The sequence below is a fragment of the Nothobranchius furzeri genome, chromosome 8, assembly GCF_043380555.1.
Source record: "Nothobranchius furzeri strain GRZ-AD chromosome 8, NfurGRZ-RIMD1, whole genome shotgun sequence".
Lineage (NCBI taxonomy): Eukaryota > Metazoa > Chordata > Actinopteri > Cyprinodontiformes > Nothobranchiidae > Nothobranchius > Nothobranchius furzeri.
In genome coordinates, this window is record NC_091748.1 from 28,845,043 (window position 1) to 28,859,965 (window position 14,923).

Consider the following 14,923-nt stretch of genomic DNA (forward strand, 5'->3'; position numbering starts at 1 on the left):
GCTGACCCTGCTGCTGTTTTCTGCTCTGATCGTCTGCAAATGCGCATCTCCTGCTGCTGTTTTTTGCTCTGCTCGTCGGCGTCAGCGACTGCGCTTATCCTGCTGCTGTGTTTTGCTCTGCTCGTCGGCGACTGCGCTTGTATACTGCTGTTTTCTGCTCTGCTCATCGGCGTCGGCTACTGCGCTGATCCTGCTGCTGTTTTCTGCTCTGCTCGTCTGCGTCAGCGAATGCGCTTATCCTGCTGCTGTTTCCTGCTCTGATCGTCGGCGTCGGCGACTGCGCTGGTCCTGCTGCTGTTTTCTTCTGTGCTCGTCGGTGTCTGCTCTGCTCGTCGGCGTCTGCGACTGCGCTCGTCCTGCTGCTGTTTTCTGGTCTGCTCGTCTCCGACTGCGCTGGTCCTGCTGTTGTTTTCTGCTGTGATCGCCGGCGTCGGCGACAGCGCTGATCCTGCTGCTGTTTTCTTCTCTGCTCGTTGGCATCTGCTCTGCTCGTCGGCGTCTGCGCTGGTCCTGCTGCTGTTTTCTGCTCTGCTCGTCGGCGACTGCGCTGGTCCTGCTGTTGTTTTTGCCTCTGCTCGTCGGCGTCTGCTCTGCTCATCGGCATCTGCGACTGCTCTGGTCCTGCTGCTGTTTTCTGCTCTGCTCGTTGGTAACTGCGCTGGTCCTGCTGCTGTTTTCTGCACTGCTCATCGGCGTCGGCGACTGCGCTGATCCTGCTGCTGTTTTCTGCTCTGCTCGTAGGCGTTGGCAACTGCGCTGGTCCTGCTGCTGTTTTCTGCACTGCTCATCGGCATCGGTGACTGCGCTGATCCTGCTGCTGTTTTCTGCTCTGCTCGAAGGCATCGGCGACTGCGCTGGTCCTGCTGTTGTTTTCTGCACTGCTCATCGGCGTCGGCGACTGCGCTGATCCTGCTGCTGTTTTCTGCTCTGCTTGTAGGCGTCGCTGACTGCGCTGGTCCTGCTGCTGTTTTCTTCTCTGCTCGTCGGCGACTGCGCTGGTCCTGCTGTTGTTTTCTGCTCTGCTCGTCGGCGTCGGCGACTGCGCTGATCCTGCTGCTGTTTTCTGCTCTGCTTGTCAGCGTCAGCGAATGTGCTGATCCTGCTGCTGTTTCCTGCTCTGCTCGTCGCCGTCGGCGACTTCGCTGGTCCTGCTGTTGTTTTCTGCTGTGATCGCCGGCGTCGGCGACAGCGCTGGTCCTGCTGCTGTTTTCATCTCTGCTCGTCGGCATCTGCTCTGCTCGTCGGCGTCTGCGCTGGTCCTGCTGCTGTTTTCTGCTCTGCTCGTCGGCGACTGCGCTGGTCCTGCTGTTGTTTTTGCCTCTGCTCGTCGGCGTCTGCTCTGCTCATCGGCATCTGCGACTGCTCTGGTCCTGCTGCTGTTTTCTGCTCTGCTCATTGGTAACTGCGCTGGTCCTGCTGCTGTTTTCTGCACTGCTCATCGGTGTCGGCGACTGCGCTGATCCTGCTGCTGTTTTCTGCTCTGCTCGTAGGCGTTGGCGACTGCGCTGGTCCTGCTGCTGTTTTCTGCACTGCTCATCGGCGTCGGCGACTGCGCTGATCCTGCTGCTGTTTTCTGCTCTGCTCGTAGGCGTCGGCGACTGCGCTGGTCCTGCTGTTGTTTTCTGCACTGCTCATCGGCGTCGGCGACTGCGCTGATCCTGCTGCTGTTTTCTGCTCTGCTTGTAGGCGTCGCTGACTGCGCTGGTCATGCTGCTGTTTTCTTCTCTGCTCGTCGGCGACTGCGCTGGTCCTGCTGCTGTTTTCTGCTCTGCTCGTAGGCGTCGGCGACTGTGCTGATCCTGCTGCTGTTTTCTGCTCTGCTCGTAGGCGTCGGCGACTGCGCTGGTCCTGCTGCTGTTTTCTGCACTGCTCATCGGCGTCGGCGACTGAGCTGATCCTGCTGCTGTTTTCTGCTCTGCTCGTCGTGACTGCGACTGCGCATCTCCTGCTACTTTTTTCTGCTCTGCTTGTCGGCGTCAGCGACTGCGCTGCTCCTGCAAATGTTTTCTGCTCTGCTCGTCGGCGTCGGCGACTGCGCTGATCCTGCTGCTGTTTTCTGCTCTGCTTGTCAGCGTCAGCGAATGTCCTGATCCTGCTACTGTTTCCTGCTCTGCTCGTCGCCGTCGGCGACTTCGCTGGTCCTGCTGTTGTTTTCTGCTGTGATCGCCGGCGTCGGCGACAGCGCTTGTCCTGCTGCTGTTTTCTTCTCTGCTCGTCGGCGTCTGCTCTGCTCGTCGGCGTATGCGCTGGTCATGCTGGTGTTTTCTGCACTGTTTATCGGCGTCTGCGACTGCGCTGGTCCTGCTGCTGTTTTCTGCTCTGCTCGTCGGCGACTGCGCTGGTCCTGCTGGTGTTTTCTGCACTGCTCATCGGCGTCGGCGACTGCGCTGGTCCTGCTGTTGTTTTCGCCTCTGCTCGTCGGCGTCTGCTCTGCTCATCGTCGTCTGCGACTGCGCTGGTCCTGCTGCTGTTTTCTGCTCTGCTTGTCGGCGACTGCGCTGTTCCTGCTGCTGTTTTCTGCACTCTTCATCAGCGTCTGCGCTGATCCTGCTGCTGTTTTCTGCTCTGCTCGTAGGCGTCGCCGACTGCGCTTGTCCTGCTGCTGTTTTCTTCACTGCTCATCGGCGTCTGTGACTGCGTTGATCCTGCTGCTGTTTTCTGCTCTGCTCGTAGGCGTAGGCGTCGGCGACTGCGCTGGTCCTGCTGCCGTTTTCTGCACTGCTCATCGGCGTCGGCGACTGCGCTGATCCTGCTGCTGTTTTCTGCTCTGCTCATAGGCGTCGCCGACTGCGCTGGTCCTGCTGCTGTTTTCTGCTCTGCTCGTCGGCGACTGCGCTGTTCCTGCTGTTTTTTTCGCCTCTGCTCGTCGGCGTCTGCTCTGCTCATCGGCGTCTGCGACTGCGCTGGTCCTGCTTCTGTTTTCTGCTCTGCTCATTGGCGTCTGCGACTGCGCATCTCCTGCTGCTTTTTTCTGCTCTGCTCGTCGGCGTCAGCGACTGCGCTGACCCTGCTGCTGTTTTCTGCTCTGATCGTCTGCAAATGCGCATCTCCTGCTGCTGTTTTTTGCTCTGCTCGTCGGCGTCAGCGACTGCGCTTATCCTGCTGCTGTGTTTTGCTCTGCTCGTCGGCGACTGCGCTTGTATACTGCTGTTTTCTGCTCTGCTCATCGGCGTCGGCTACTGCGCTGATCCTGCTGCTGTTTTCTGCTCTGCTCGTCTGCGTCAGCGAATGCGCTTATCCTGCTGCTGTTTCCTGCTCTGATCGTCGGCGTCGGCGACTGCGCTGGTCCTGCTGCTGTTTTCTTCTGTGCTCGTCGGTGTCTGCTCTGCTCGTCGGCGTCTGCGACTGCGCTCGTCCTGCTGCTGTTTTCTGGTCTGCTCGTCTCCGACTGCGCTGGACCTGCTGCTGTTTTCTGCTCTGCTTGTCGGCGACTGCGCTGGTCCTGCTGCTGTTTTCTGCGCTGCTCATCGGCGTCGGCGACTGTGCTGATCCTGCTGCTGTTTTCTGCTCTGCTCGTAGGCGTCGGCGACTGCGCTGGTCCTGCTGCTGTTTTCTGCACTGCTCATCGGCGTCGGCGACTGAGCTGATCCTGCTGCTGTTTTCTGCTCTGCTCGTCGTGACTGCGACTGCGCATCTCCTGCTACTTTGTTCTGCTCTGCTTGTCGGCGTCAGCGACTGCGCTGCTCCTGCAAATGTTTTCTGCTCTGCTCGTCGGCGTCGGCGACTGCGCTGATCCTGCTGCTGTTTTCTGCTCTGCTTGTCAGCGTCAGCGAATGTCCTGATCCTGCTACTGTTTCCTGCTCTGCTCGTCGCCGTCGGCGACTTCGCTGGTCCTGCTGTTGTTTTCTGCTGTGATCGCCGGCGTCGGCGACAGCGCTGATCCTGCTGCTGTTTTCTTCTCTGCTCGTTGGCATCTGCTCTGCTCGTCGGCGTCTGCGCTGGTCCTGCTGCTGTTTTCTGCTCTGCTCGTCGGCGACTGCGCTGGTCCTGCTGTTGTTTTTGCCTCTGCTCGTCGGCGTCTGCTCTGCTCATCGGCATCTGCGACTGCTCTGGTCCTGCTGCTGTTTTCTGCTCTGCTCGTTGGTAACTGCGCTGGTCCTGCTGCTGTTTTCTGCACTGCTCATCGGCGTCAGCGACTGCGCTGATCCTGCTGCTGTTTTCTGCTCTGCTCGTAGGCGTTGGCAACTGCGCTGGTCCTGCTGCTGTTTTCTGCACTGCTCATCGGCATCGGTGACTGCGCTGATCCTGCTGCTGTTTTCTGCTCTGCTCGAAGGCATCGGCGACTGCGCTGGTCCTGCTGTTGTTTTCTGCACTGCTCATCGGCGTCGGCGACTGCGCTGATCCTGCTGCTGTTTTCTGCTCTGCTTGTAGGCGTCGCTGACTGCGCTGGTCCTGCTGCTGTTTTCTTCTCTGCTCGTCGGCGACTGCGCTGGTCCTGCTGTTGTTTTCTGCTCTGCTCGTCGGCGTCGGCGACTGCGCTGATCCTGCTGCTGTTTTCTGCTCTGCTTGTCAGCGTCAGCGAATGTGCTGATCCTGCTGCTGTTTCCTGCTCTGCTCGTCGCCGTCGGCGACTTCGCTGGTCCTGCTGTTGTTTTCTGCTGTGATCGCCGGCGTCGGCGACAGCGCTGGTCCTGCTGCTGTTTTCATCTCTGCTCGTCGGCATCTGCTCTGCTCGTCGGCGTCTGCGCTGGTCCTGCTGCTGTTTTCTGCTCTGCTCGTCGGCGACTGCGCTGGTCCTGCTGTTGTTTTTGCCTCTGCTCGTCGGCGTCTGCTCTGCTCATCGGCATCTGCGACTGCTCTGGTCCTGCTGCTGTTTTCTGCTCTGCTCATTGGTAACTGCGCTGGTCCTGCTGCTGTTTTCTGCACTGCTCATCGGTGTCGGCGACTGCGCTGATCCTGCTGCTGTTTTCTGCTCTGCTCGTAGGCGTTGGCGACTGCGCTGGTCCTGCTGCTGTTTTCTGCACTGCTCATCGGCGTCGGCGACTGCGCTGATCCTGCTGCTGTTTTCTGCTCTGCTCGTAGGCGTCGGCGACTGCGCTGGTCCTGCTGTTGTTTTCTGCACTGCTCATCGGCGTCGGCGACTGCGCTGATCCTGCTGCTGTTTTCTGCTCTGCTTGTAGGCGTCGCTGACTGCGCTGGTCATGCTGCTGTTTTCTTCTCTGCTCGTCGGCGACTGCGCTGGTCCTGCTGCTGTTTTCTGCTCTGCTCGTAGGCGTCGGCGACTGTGCTGATCCTGCTGCTGTTTTCTGCTCTGCTCGTAGGCGTCGGCGACTGCGCTGGTCCTGCTGCTGTTTTCTGCACTGCTCATCGGCGTCGGCGACTGAGCTGATCCTGCTGCTGTTTTCTGCTCTGCTCGTCGTGACTGCGACTGCGCATCTCCTGCTACTTTTTTCTGCTCTGCTTGTCGGCGTCAGCGACTGCGCTGCTCCTGCAAATGTTTTCTGCTCTGCTCGTCGGCGTCGGCGACTGCGCTGATCCTGCTGCTGTTTTCTGCTCTGCTTGTCAGCGTCAGCGAATGTCCTGATCCTGCTACTGTTTCCTGCTCTGCTCGTCGCCGTCGGCGACTTCGCTGGTCCTGCTGTTGTTTTCTGCTGTGATCGCCGGCGTCGGCGACAGCGCTTGTCCTGCTGCTGTTTTCTTCTCTGCTCGTCGGCGTCTGCTCTGCTCGTCGGCGTATGCGCTGGTCATGCTGGTGTTTTCTGCACTGTTTATCGGCGTCTGCGACTGCGCTGGTCCTGCTGCTGTTTTCTGCTCTGCTCGTCGGCGACTGCGCTGGTCCTGCTGGTGTTTTCTGCACTGCTCATCGGCGTCGGCGACTGCGCTGGTCCTGCTGTTGTTTTCGCCTCTGCTCGTCGGCGTCTGCTCTGCTCATCGTCGTCTGCGACTGCGCTGGTCCTGCTGCTGTTTTCTGCTCTGCTTGTCGGCGACTGCGCTGTTCCTGCTGCTGTTTTCTGCACTCTTCATCAGCGTCTGCGCTGATCCTGCTGCTGTTTTCTGCTCTGCTCGTAGGCGTCGCCGACTGCGCTTGTCCTGCTGCTGTTTTCTTCACTGCTCATCGGCGTCTGTGACTGCGTTGATCCTGCTGCTGTTTTCTGCTCTGCTCGTAGGCGTAGGCGTCGGCGACTGCGCTGGTCCTGCTGCCGTTTTCTGCACTGCTCATCGGCGTCGGCGACTGCGCTGATCCTGCTGCTGTTTTCTGCTCTGCTCATAGGCGTCGCCGACTGCGCTGGTCCTGCTGCTGTTTTCTGCTCTGCTCGTTGGCGACTGCGTTGATCCTGCTGCTGTTTTCTCCTCTGCTCGTCGGCGTCGGTGACTGCGTTGATCCTGCTGCTTTTTTCTGCTCTGCTTGTAGGCGTCGGCGACTGCGCTGGTCCTGCTGCTGTTTTCTGCACTGCTCATCGGCGTCGGCGGCTGGGCTGGTCCTGCTGCTGTTTTCTGCACTGCTCGTAGGCGTCAGCGACTGCGCTGGTCCTGCTGCTGTTTTCTGCACTGCTCATCGTCGTCGGCGGCTGGGCTGGTCCTGCTGCTGTTTTCTGCACTGCTCGTAGGCGTCGGCGACTGTGCTGATCCTGCTGCTGTTTTCTGCTCTGCTCGTAGGCGTCGGCGACTGCGCTGGTCCTGCTGCTGTTTTCTGCACTGCTCATCGGCGTCGGCGACTGCGCTGATCCTGCTTCTGTTTTCTGCTCTGCTCGTCGGCGACTGCGCTGGACCTGCTGCTGTTTTCTGCACTGCTCATCGGCGTTGGCGACAGCGTTGATCCTGCTGCTGTTTTCTGCTCTGCTCGTTGGCATCTTCGACTGCGCATCTCCTGCCGCTTTTTTCAGCTCTGCACGTCGGCGTCAGCGACTGCGCTGATTCTGCTGCTGTTTTCTGCTCTGCTCGTCGGCGTCTGCGACTGCGCATCTCTTGCTGCTGTTTTTTGCTCTGCTCATCGGCGCCGGCAACTGCGCTGATCCTGCTGCTGTTTTCTGCTCTGCTCATCGGCGTCAGCGACTGGGCTGATCCTGCTGCTGTTTTCTGCTGTGCTCGTCTGCGTCAGCGAATGCGCTGATCCTGCTCCTGTTTCCTGCTCTGCTCGTCGCCGTCGGCGACTTCACGGGTCCTGCTGTTGTTTTCTGCTCTGATCGCCGGTGTCAGCGACTGCACTGGTCCTGCTGCTGTTTTCTTCTCTGCTCGTCGGCGTCTGCGCTGGTCCTGCTGCTGTTTTCGCCTCTGCTCGTCGGCGACTGCGCTGTTCCTGCTGTTTTTTTCGCCTCTGCTCGTCGGCGTCTGCTCTGCTCATCGGCGTCTGCGACTGCGCTGGTCCTGCTTCTGTTTTCTGCTCTGCTCATTGGCGTCTGCGACTGCGCGTCTCCTGCTGCTTTTTTCTGCTCTGCTCGTCGGCGTCAGCGACTGCGCTGACCCTGCTGCTGTTTTCTGCTCTGATCGTCTGCAAATGCGCATCTCCTGCTGCTGTTTTTTGCTCTGCTCGTCGGCGTCAGCGACTGCGCTTATCCTGCTGCTGTGTTTTGCTCTGCTCGTCGGCGACTGCGCTTGTATACTGCTGTTTTCTGCTCTGCTCATCGGCGTCGGCTACTGCGCTGATCCTGCTGCTGTTTTCTGCTCTGCTCGTCTGCGTCAGCGAATGCGCTTATCCTGCTGCTGTTTCCTGCTCTGATCGTCGGCGTCGGCGACTGCGCTGGTCCTGCTGCTGTTTTCTTCTGTGCTCGTCGGTGTCTGCTCTGCTCGTCGGCGTCTGCGACTGCGCTCGTCCTGCTGCTGTTTTCTGGTCTGCTCGTCTGCGACTGCGCTGGTCCTGCTGCTGTTTTCTGCTCTGCTTGTCGGCGACTGCGCTGGTCCTGCTGCTGTTTTCTGCGCTGCTCATCGGCGTCGGCGACTGTGCTGATCCTGCTGCTGTTTTCTGCTCTGCTCGTAGGTGTCGGCGACTGCGCTGGTCCTGCTGCTGTTTTCTGCACTGCTCATCGGCGTCGGCGACTGAGCTGATCCTGCTGCTGTTTTCTGCTCTGCTCGTCGTGACTGCGACTGCGCATCTCCTGCTACTTTTTTCTGCTCTGCTTGTCGGCGTCAGCGACTGCGCTGCTCCTGCAAATGTTTTCTGCTCTGCTCGTCGGCGTCGGCGACTGCGCTGATCCTGCTGCTGTTTTCTGCTCTGCTTGTCAGCGTCAGCGAATGTCCTGATCCTGCTACTGTTTCCTGCTCTGCTCGTCGCCGTCGGCGACTTCGCTGGTCCTGCTGTTGTTTTCTGCTGTGATCGCCGGCGTCGGCGACAGCGCTGGTCCTGCTGCTGTTTTCTTCTCTGCTCGTTGGCATCTGCTCTGCTCGTCGGCGTCTGTGCTGGTCCTGCTGCTGTTTTCTGCTCTGCTCGTCGGCGACTGCGCTGGTCCTGCTGTTGTTTTTGCCTCTGCTCGTCGGCGTCTGCTCTGCTCATCGGCATCTGCGACTGCTCTGGTCCTGCTGCTGTTTTCTGCTCTGCTCGTTGGTAACTGCGCTGGTCCTGCTGCTGTTTTCTGCACTGCTCATCGGCGTCGGCGACTGCGCTGATCCTGCTGCTGTTTTCTGCTCTGCTCGTAGGCGTTGGCAACTGCGCTGGTCCTGCTGCTGTTTTCTGCACTGCTCATCGGCATCGGCGACTGCGCTGATCCTGCTGCTGTTTTCTGCTCTGCTCGAAGGCATCGGCGACTGCGCTGGTCCTGCTGTTGTTTTCTGCACTGCTCATCGGCGTCGGCGACTGCGCTGATCCTGCTGCTGTTTTCTGCTCTGCTTGTAGGCGTCGCTGACTGCGCTGGTCCTGCTGCTGTTTTCTTCTCTGCTCGTCGGCGACTGCGCTGGTCCTGCTGCTGTTTTCTGCTCTGCTCGTCGGCGTCGGCGACTGCGCTGATCCTGCTGCTGTTTTCTGCTCTGCTTGTCAGCGTCAGCGAATGTGCTGATCCTGCTGCTGTTTCCTGCTCTGCTCGTCGCCGTCGGCGACTTCGCTGGTCCTGCTGTTGTTTTCTGCTGTGATCGCCGGCGTCGGCGACAGCGCTGGTCCTGCTGCTGTTTTCATCTCTGCTCGTCGGCATCTGCTCTGCTCGTCGGCGTCTGCGCTGGTCCTGCTGCTGTTTTCTGCTCTGCTCGTCGGCGACTGCGCTGGTCCTGCTGTTGTTTTTGCCTCTGCTCGTCGGCGTCTGCTCTGCTCATCGGCATCTGCGACTGCTCTGGTCCTGCTGCTGTTTTCTGCTCTGCTCATTGGTAACTGCGCTGGTCCTGCTGCTGTTTTCTGCACTGCTCATCGGCGTCGGCGACTGCGCTGATCCTGCTGCTGTTTTCTGCTCTGCTCGTAGGCGTTGGCGACTGCGCTGGTCCTGCTGCTGTTTTCTGCACCGCTCATCGGCGTCGGCGACTGCGCTGATCCTGCTGCTGTTTTCTGCTCTGCTCGTAGGCGTCGGCGACTGCGCTGGTCCTGCTGTTGTTTTCTGCACTGCTCATCGGCGTCGGCGACTGCGCTGATCCTGCTGCTGTTTTCTGCTCTGCTTGTAGGCGTCGCTGACTGCGCTGGTCCTGCTGCTGTTTTCTGCTCTGCTCGTCGGCGACTGTGCTGATCCTGCTGCTGTTTTCTGCTCTGCTCGTAGGCGTCGGCGACTGTGCTGATCCTGCTGCTGTTTTCTGCTCTGCTCGTAGGCGTCGGCGACTGCGCTGGTCCTGCTGCTGTTTTCTGCACTGCTCATCGGCGTCGGCGACTGAGCTGATCCTGCTGCTGTTTTCTGCTCTGCTCGTCGTGACTGCGACTGCGCATCTCCTGCTACTTTTTTCTGCTCTGCTTGTCGGCGTCAGCGACTGCGCTGCTCCTGCAAATGTTTTCTGCTCTGCTCGTCGGCGTCGGCGACTGCGCTGATCCTGCTGCTGTTTTCTGCTCTGCTTGTCAGCGTCAGCGAATGTCCTGATCCTGCTACTGTTTCCTGCTCTGCTCGTCGCCGTCGGCGACTTCGCTGGTCCTGCTGTTGTTTTCTGCTGTGATCGCCGGCGTCGGCGACAGCGCTGGTCCTGCTGCTGTTTTCTTCTCTGCTCGTTGGCATCTGCTCTGCTCGTCGGCGTCTGCGCTGGTCCTGCTGCTGTTTTCTGCTCTGCTCGTCGGCGACTGCGCTGGTCCTGCTGTTGTTTTTGCCTCTGCTCGTCGGCGTCTGCTCTGCTCATCGGCATCTGCGACTGCTCTGGTCCTGCTGCTGTTTTCTGCTCTGCTCGTTGGTAACTGCGCTGGTCCTGCTGCTGTTTTCTGCACTGCTCATCGGCGTCGGCGACTGCGCTGATCCTGCTGCTGTTTTCTGCTCTGCTCGTAGGCGTTGGCAACTGCGCTGGTCCTGCTGCTGTTTTCTGCACTGCTCATCGGCATCGGCGACTGCGCTGATCCTGCTGCTGTTTTCTGCTCTGCTCGAAGGCATCGGCGACTGCGCTGGTCCTGCTGTTGTTTTCTGCACTGCTCATCGGCGTCGGCGACTGCGCTGATCCTGCTGCTGTTTTCTGCTCTGCTTGTAGGCGTCGCTGACTGCGCTGGTCCTGCTGCTGTTTTCTTCTCTGCTCGTCGGCGACTGCGCTGGTCCTGCTGCTGTTTTCTGCTCTGCTCGTCGGCGTCGGCGACTGCGCTGATCCTGCTGCTGTTTTCTGCTCTGCTTGTCAGCGTCAGCGAATGTGCTGATCCTGCTGCTGTTTCCTGCTCTGCTCGTCGCCGTCGGCGACTTCGCTGGTCCTGCTGTTGTTTTCTGCTGTGATCGCCGGCGTCGGCGACAGCGCTGGTCCTGCTGCTGTTTTCATCTCTGCTCGTCGGCATCTGCTCTGCTCGTCGGCGTCTGCGCTGGTCCTGCTGCTGTTTTCTGCTCTGCTCGTCGGCGACTGCGCTGGTCCTGCTGTTGTTTTTGCCTCTGCTCGTCGGCGTCTGCTCTGCTCATCGGCATCTGCGACTGCTCTGGTCCTGCTGCTGTTTTCTGCTCTGCTCATTGGTAACTGCGCTGGTCCTGCTGCTGTTTTCTGCACTGCTCATCGGCGTCGGCGACTGCGCTGATCCTGCTGCTGTTTTCTGCTCTGCTCGTAGGCGTTGGCGACTGCGCTGGTCCTGCTGCTGTTTTCTGCACTGCTCATCGGCGTCGGCGACTGCGCTGATCCTGCTGCTGTTTTCTGCTCTGCTCGTAGGCGTCGGCGACTGCGCTGGTCCTGCTGTTGTTTTCTGCACTGCTCATCGGCGTCGGCGACTGCGCTGATCCTGCTGCTGTTTTCTGCTCTGCTTGTAGGCGTCGCTGACTGCGCTGGTCCTGCTGCTGTTTTCTTCTCTGCTCGTCGGCGACTGCGCTGGTCCTGCTGCTGTTTTCTGCTCTGCTCGTAGGCGTCGGCGATTGCGCTGGTCCTGCTGTTGTTTTCTGCAATGCTCGTCGCCGTCGGCGACTGCGCTGGTTCTGCTGCTGTTTTCTTCTCTGCTCGTCTGCGTTTGCTCTGCTCGTCGGCGTCTGAGACTGCGCTGGTCCTGCTGCTGTTTTCTGCTCTGCTCGTCTGCGACTGCGATGGTCCTGCTGCTGTTTTCTGCGTTGCTCATCGGCGTCGGCGACTGTGCTGATCCTGCTGCTGTTTTCTGCTCTGCTCGTCTGCGTCAGCGAATGTGCTGATCCTGCTGCTGTTTCCTGCTCTGCTCGTCGCCGTCGGCGACTTCGCTGGTCCTGCTGTTGATTTCTGCTCTGATCGCCGGCGTCAGCGACAGCGCTGGTCCTGCTGCTGTTTCCTTCTCTGCTCGTCGGCATCTGCGCTGGTCCTGCTGCTGTTTTCTGCTCTGCTTGTCGGCGACTGCGCTGGTCCTGCTGTTGTTTTCACCTCTGCTCGTCGGCGTCTGCTCTGCTCATCGGCGTCTGCGACTGCGCTGGTCCTGCTGCTGTTTTCTGCTCTGCTCGTTGGAGACTGCGCTGGTCCTGCTGCTGTTTTCTGCCTGCTCATCGGCGTTGGCGACTGAGCTGATCCTGTTTCTGTTTTCTGCTCTGCTCGTCGGCGACTGCGCTGGACCTGCTGCTGTTTTCTGCACTGCTCATCGGCGTTGGTGACAGCGTTGATCCTGCTGCTGTTTTCTGCTCTGCTCGTTGGCGTCTTCGACTGCGCATCTCCTGCCGCTTTTTTCTTCTCTGCTCGTCGGCGTCAGCGACTGCGCTGATCCTGCTGCTGTTTTCTGCTCTACTCGTCGGAGTCTGCGACTGCTCATCTCCTGCTGCTGTTTTTTGCTCTGCTCGTCGGCGTCGGCACCTGCGCTGATCCTGCTGCTGTGTTCTGCTCTGCTCATCGGCGTCAGCGACTGGGCTGATCCTGCTGCTGTTTTCTGCTGTGCTCGTCTGCGTCAGCGAATGCGCTGATCCTGTTGCTGTTTCCTGCTCTGCTCGTCGCCGTCTGCGACTTCACTGGTCCTGCTGTTGTTTTCTGCTCTGATCGCCGGCGTCAGCGACTGTGCTGGTCCTGCTGCTGTTTTCTTCTCTGCTCGTCGGCGTCTGCGCTGTTCCTGCTGCTGTTTTCTGCTCTGCTCGTCGGCGACTGCGCTGGTCCTGCTGTTGTTCTCGCCTCTGCTCGTCGGCGTCTGCTCTGATCATCGGCGTCTGCGACTGCGCTGGTCCTGCTGCTGTTTTCTGCTCTGCTCATTGGCGTCTGTGACTGCGCATCTCCTGCTGCTTTTTTTCTGCTCTGCTCGTCGGCGTCAGCGACTGCGCTGACCCTGCTGCTGTTTTCTGCTCTTATCGTCTGCGACCTCGCATCTCCTGCTGCTGTTTTTTGCTCTGCTCGTCGGCGTCTGCGAATGCGCATCTCCTGCTGCTGTTTTTTGCTCTGCTCGTCGGCGACTGCGCTTGTCCTACTGCTGTTTTATGCTCTGCTCATCGGCGTTGGCTACTGCGCTGATCCTGCTGCTGTTTTCTGCTCTGCTCGTCTGCGTCAGCGAATGCGCTGATCCTGCTGCTGTTTCCTGCTCTGCTCGTCGCCGTCGGCAACTGCGCTGGTCCTGCTGTTGTTTTCTGCTCTGATCGTCGGCGTCAGCGACTGCGCTGCTCCTGCAGCTGTTTTCTGCTCTGCTCGTCGGCGTCTGCAACTGCGCATCTCCTGCTGCTGTTTTTTGCTCTGCTCGTCGGCGACTGCGCTGGTCCTGCTGTTGTTTTTGCCTCTGCTCGTCGGCGTCTGCTCTGCTCATCGGCGTCTGCGACTGCGCTGGTCCTGCTGCTGTTTTCTGCACTGCTCATCGGTGTCGGCGACTGCGCTGATCCTGCTGCTGTTTTCTGCTCTGCTCGTAGGCGTTGGCGACTGCGCTGGTCCTGCTGCTGTTTTCTGCTCTGCTCGTAGGCGTCGGCAACTGCGCTGGTCCTGCTGCTGTTTTCTGCACTGCTTATTGGCGTCGGCGACTGCGCTGATCCTGCTTCTGTTTTCTGCTCTGCTCGTCGGCGTTGGCGACAGCGTTGATCCTGCTGCTGTTTTCTGCTCTGCTCGTTGGCGTCTTCGACTGCGCATCTCCTGCCGCTTTTTTCTGCTCTGCACGTCGGCGTCAGCGACTGCGCTGATTCTGCTGCTGTTTTCTGCTCTGCTCGTCGGCGTCTGCGACTGCGCATCTCTTGCTGATGTTTTTTGCTCTGCTCGTCGGCGCCGGCAACTGCGCTGATCCTGCTGCTGTTTTCTGCTCTGCTCATCAGCGTCAGCGACTGGGCTGATCCTGCTGCTGTTTTCTGCTGTGCTCATCTGCGTCAGCAAATGCGCTGATCCTGCTGCTGTTTCCTGCTCTGCTCGTCGCCGTCGGCGACTTCACGGGTCCTGCTGTTGTTTTCTGCTCTGATCCCCGGCGTCAGCGACTGCGCTGGTCCTGCTGCTGTTTTCTTCTCTGCTCGTCGGCGTCTGCGCTGGTCCTGCTGCTGTTTTCTGCTCTGCTCGTCGGCGACTGCGCTGGTCCTGCTGTTGTTTTCGCCTCTGCTCGTCGGCGTCTGCTCTGCTCATCGGCGTATGCGACTGCGCTGGTCCTGCTGCTGTTTTCTGCTCTGCTCATTGGCGTCTGCGACTGCGCATCTCCTGCTGCTTTTTTCTGCTCTGCTCGTCGGCGTCAGCGACTGCGCTGACCCTGCTGCTGTTTTCTGCTCTGATCGTCTGCGACTGCACATCTCCTGCTGCTGTTTTTTGCTCTGCTCGTCGGCGTCAGCGACTTCGCTTATCCTGCTGCTGTTTTCTGCTCTGCTCGTCGGCGTCTGCGACTGCGCATCTCCTGCTGCTGTTTTTTGCTCTGCTCGTCGGCGACTGCGCTTGTCCTACTGCTGTTTTCTGCTCTGCTCATCGGCGTTGGCTACTGCGCTGATCCTGCTGCTGTTTTCTGCTCTGCTCGTCTGCGTCAGCGAATGCGCTGATCCTGCTGCTGTTTCCTGCTCTGATCGTCGGCGTCGGCGACTGCGCTGGGCCTGCTGCTGTTTTCTTCTCTGCTCGTCGGCGTCTGCTCTGCTCGTCGGCGTCTGCGACTGCGCTCGTCCTGCTGCTGCTTTCTGCTCTGCTCGTCGGCGACTGCGCTGGTCCTGCTGCTGTTTTCTGCGCTGCTCATCGGCGTCGGCGACTGTGCTGATCCTGCTGCTGTTTTCTGCTCTGCTCGTAGGCGTCGGCGACTGCGCATCTCCTGCCGCTGTTTTTTGCTCTGCTCGTCGGCGTCGGCGACTGCGCTGATCCTGCTGCTGTTTTCTGCTCTGCTTGTCAGCGTCAGCGAATGTGCTGATCCTGCTGCTGTTTCCTGCTCTGCTCGTCGCCGTCGGCGACTTCGCTGGTCCTGCTGTTCTTTTCTGCTGTGATCGCCGGCGTCGGCGACAGCGCTGGTCCTGCTGCTGTTTTCTTCTCTGCTCGTCGGCGTCTGCTCTGCTCGTCGGCGTCTGCCCTGGTCCTGCTGCTTTTTTCTGCTCTGCTCGTCGGCGACTGC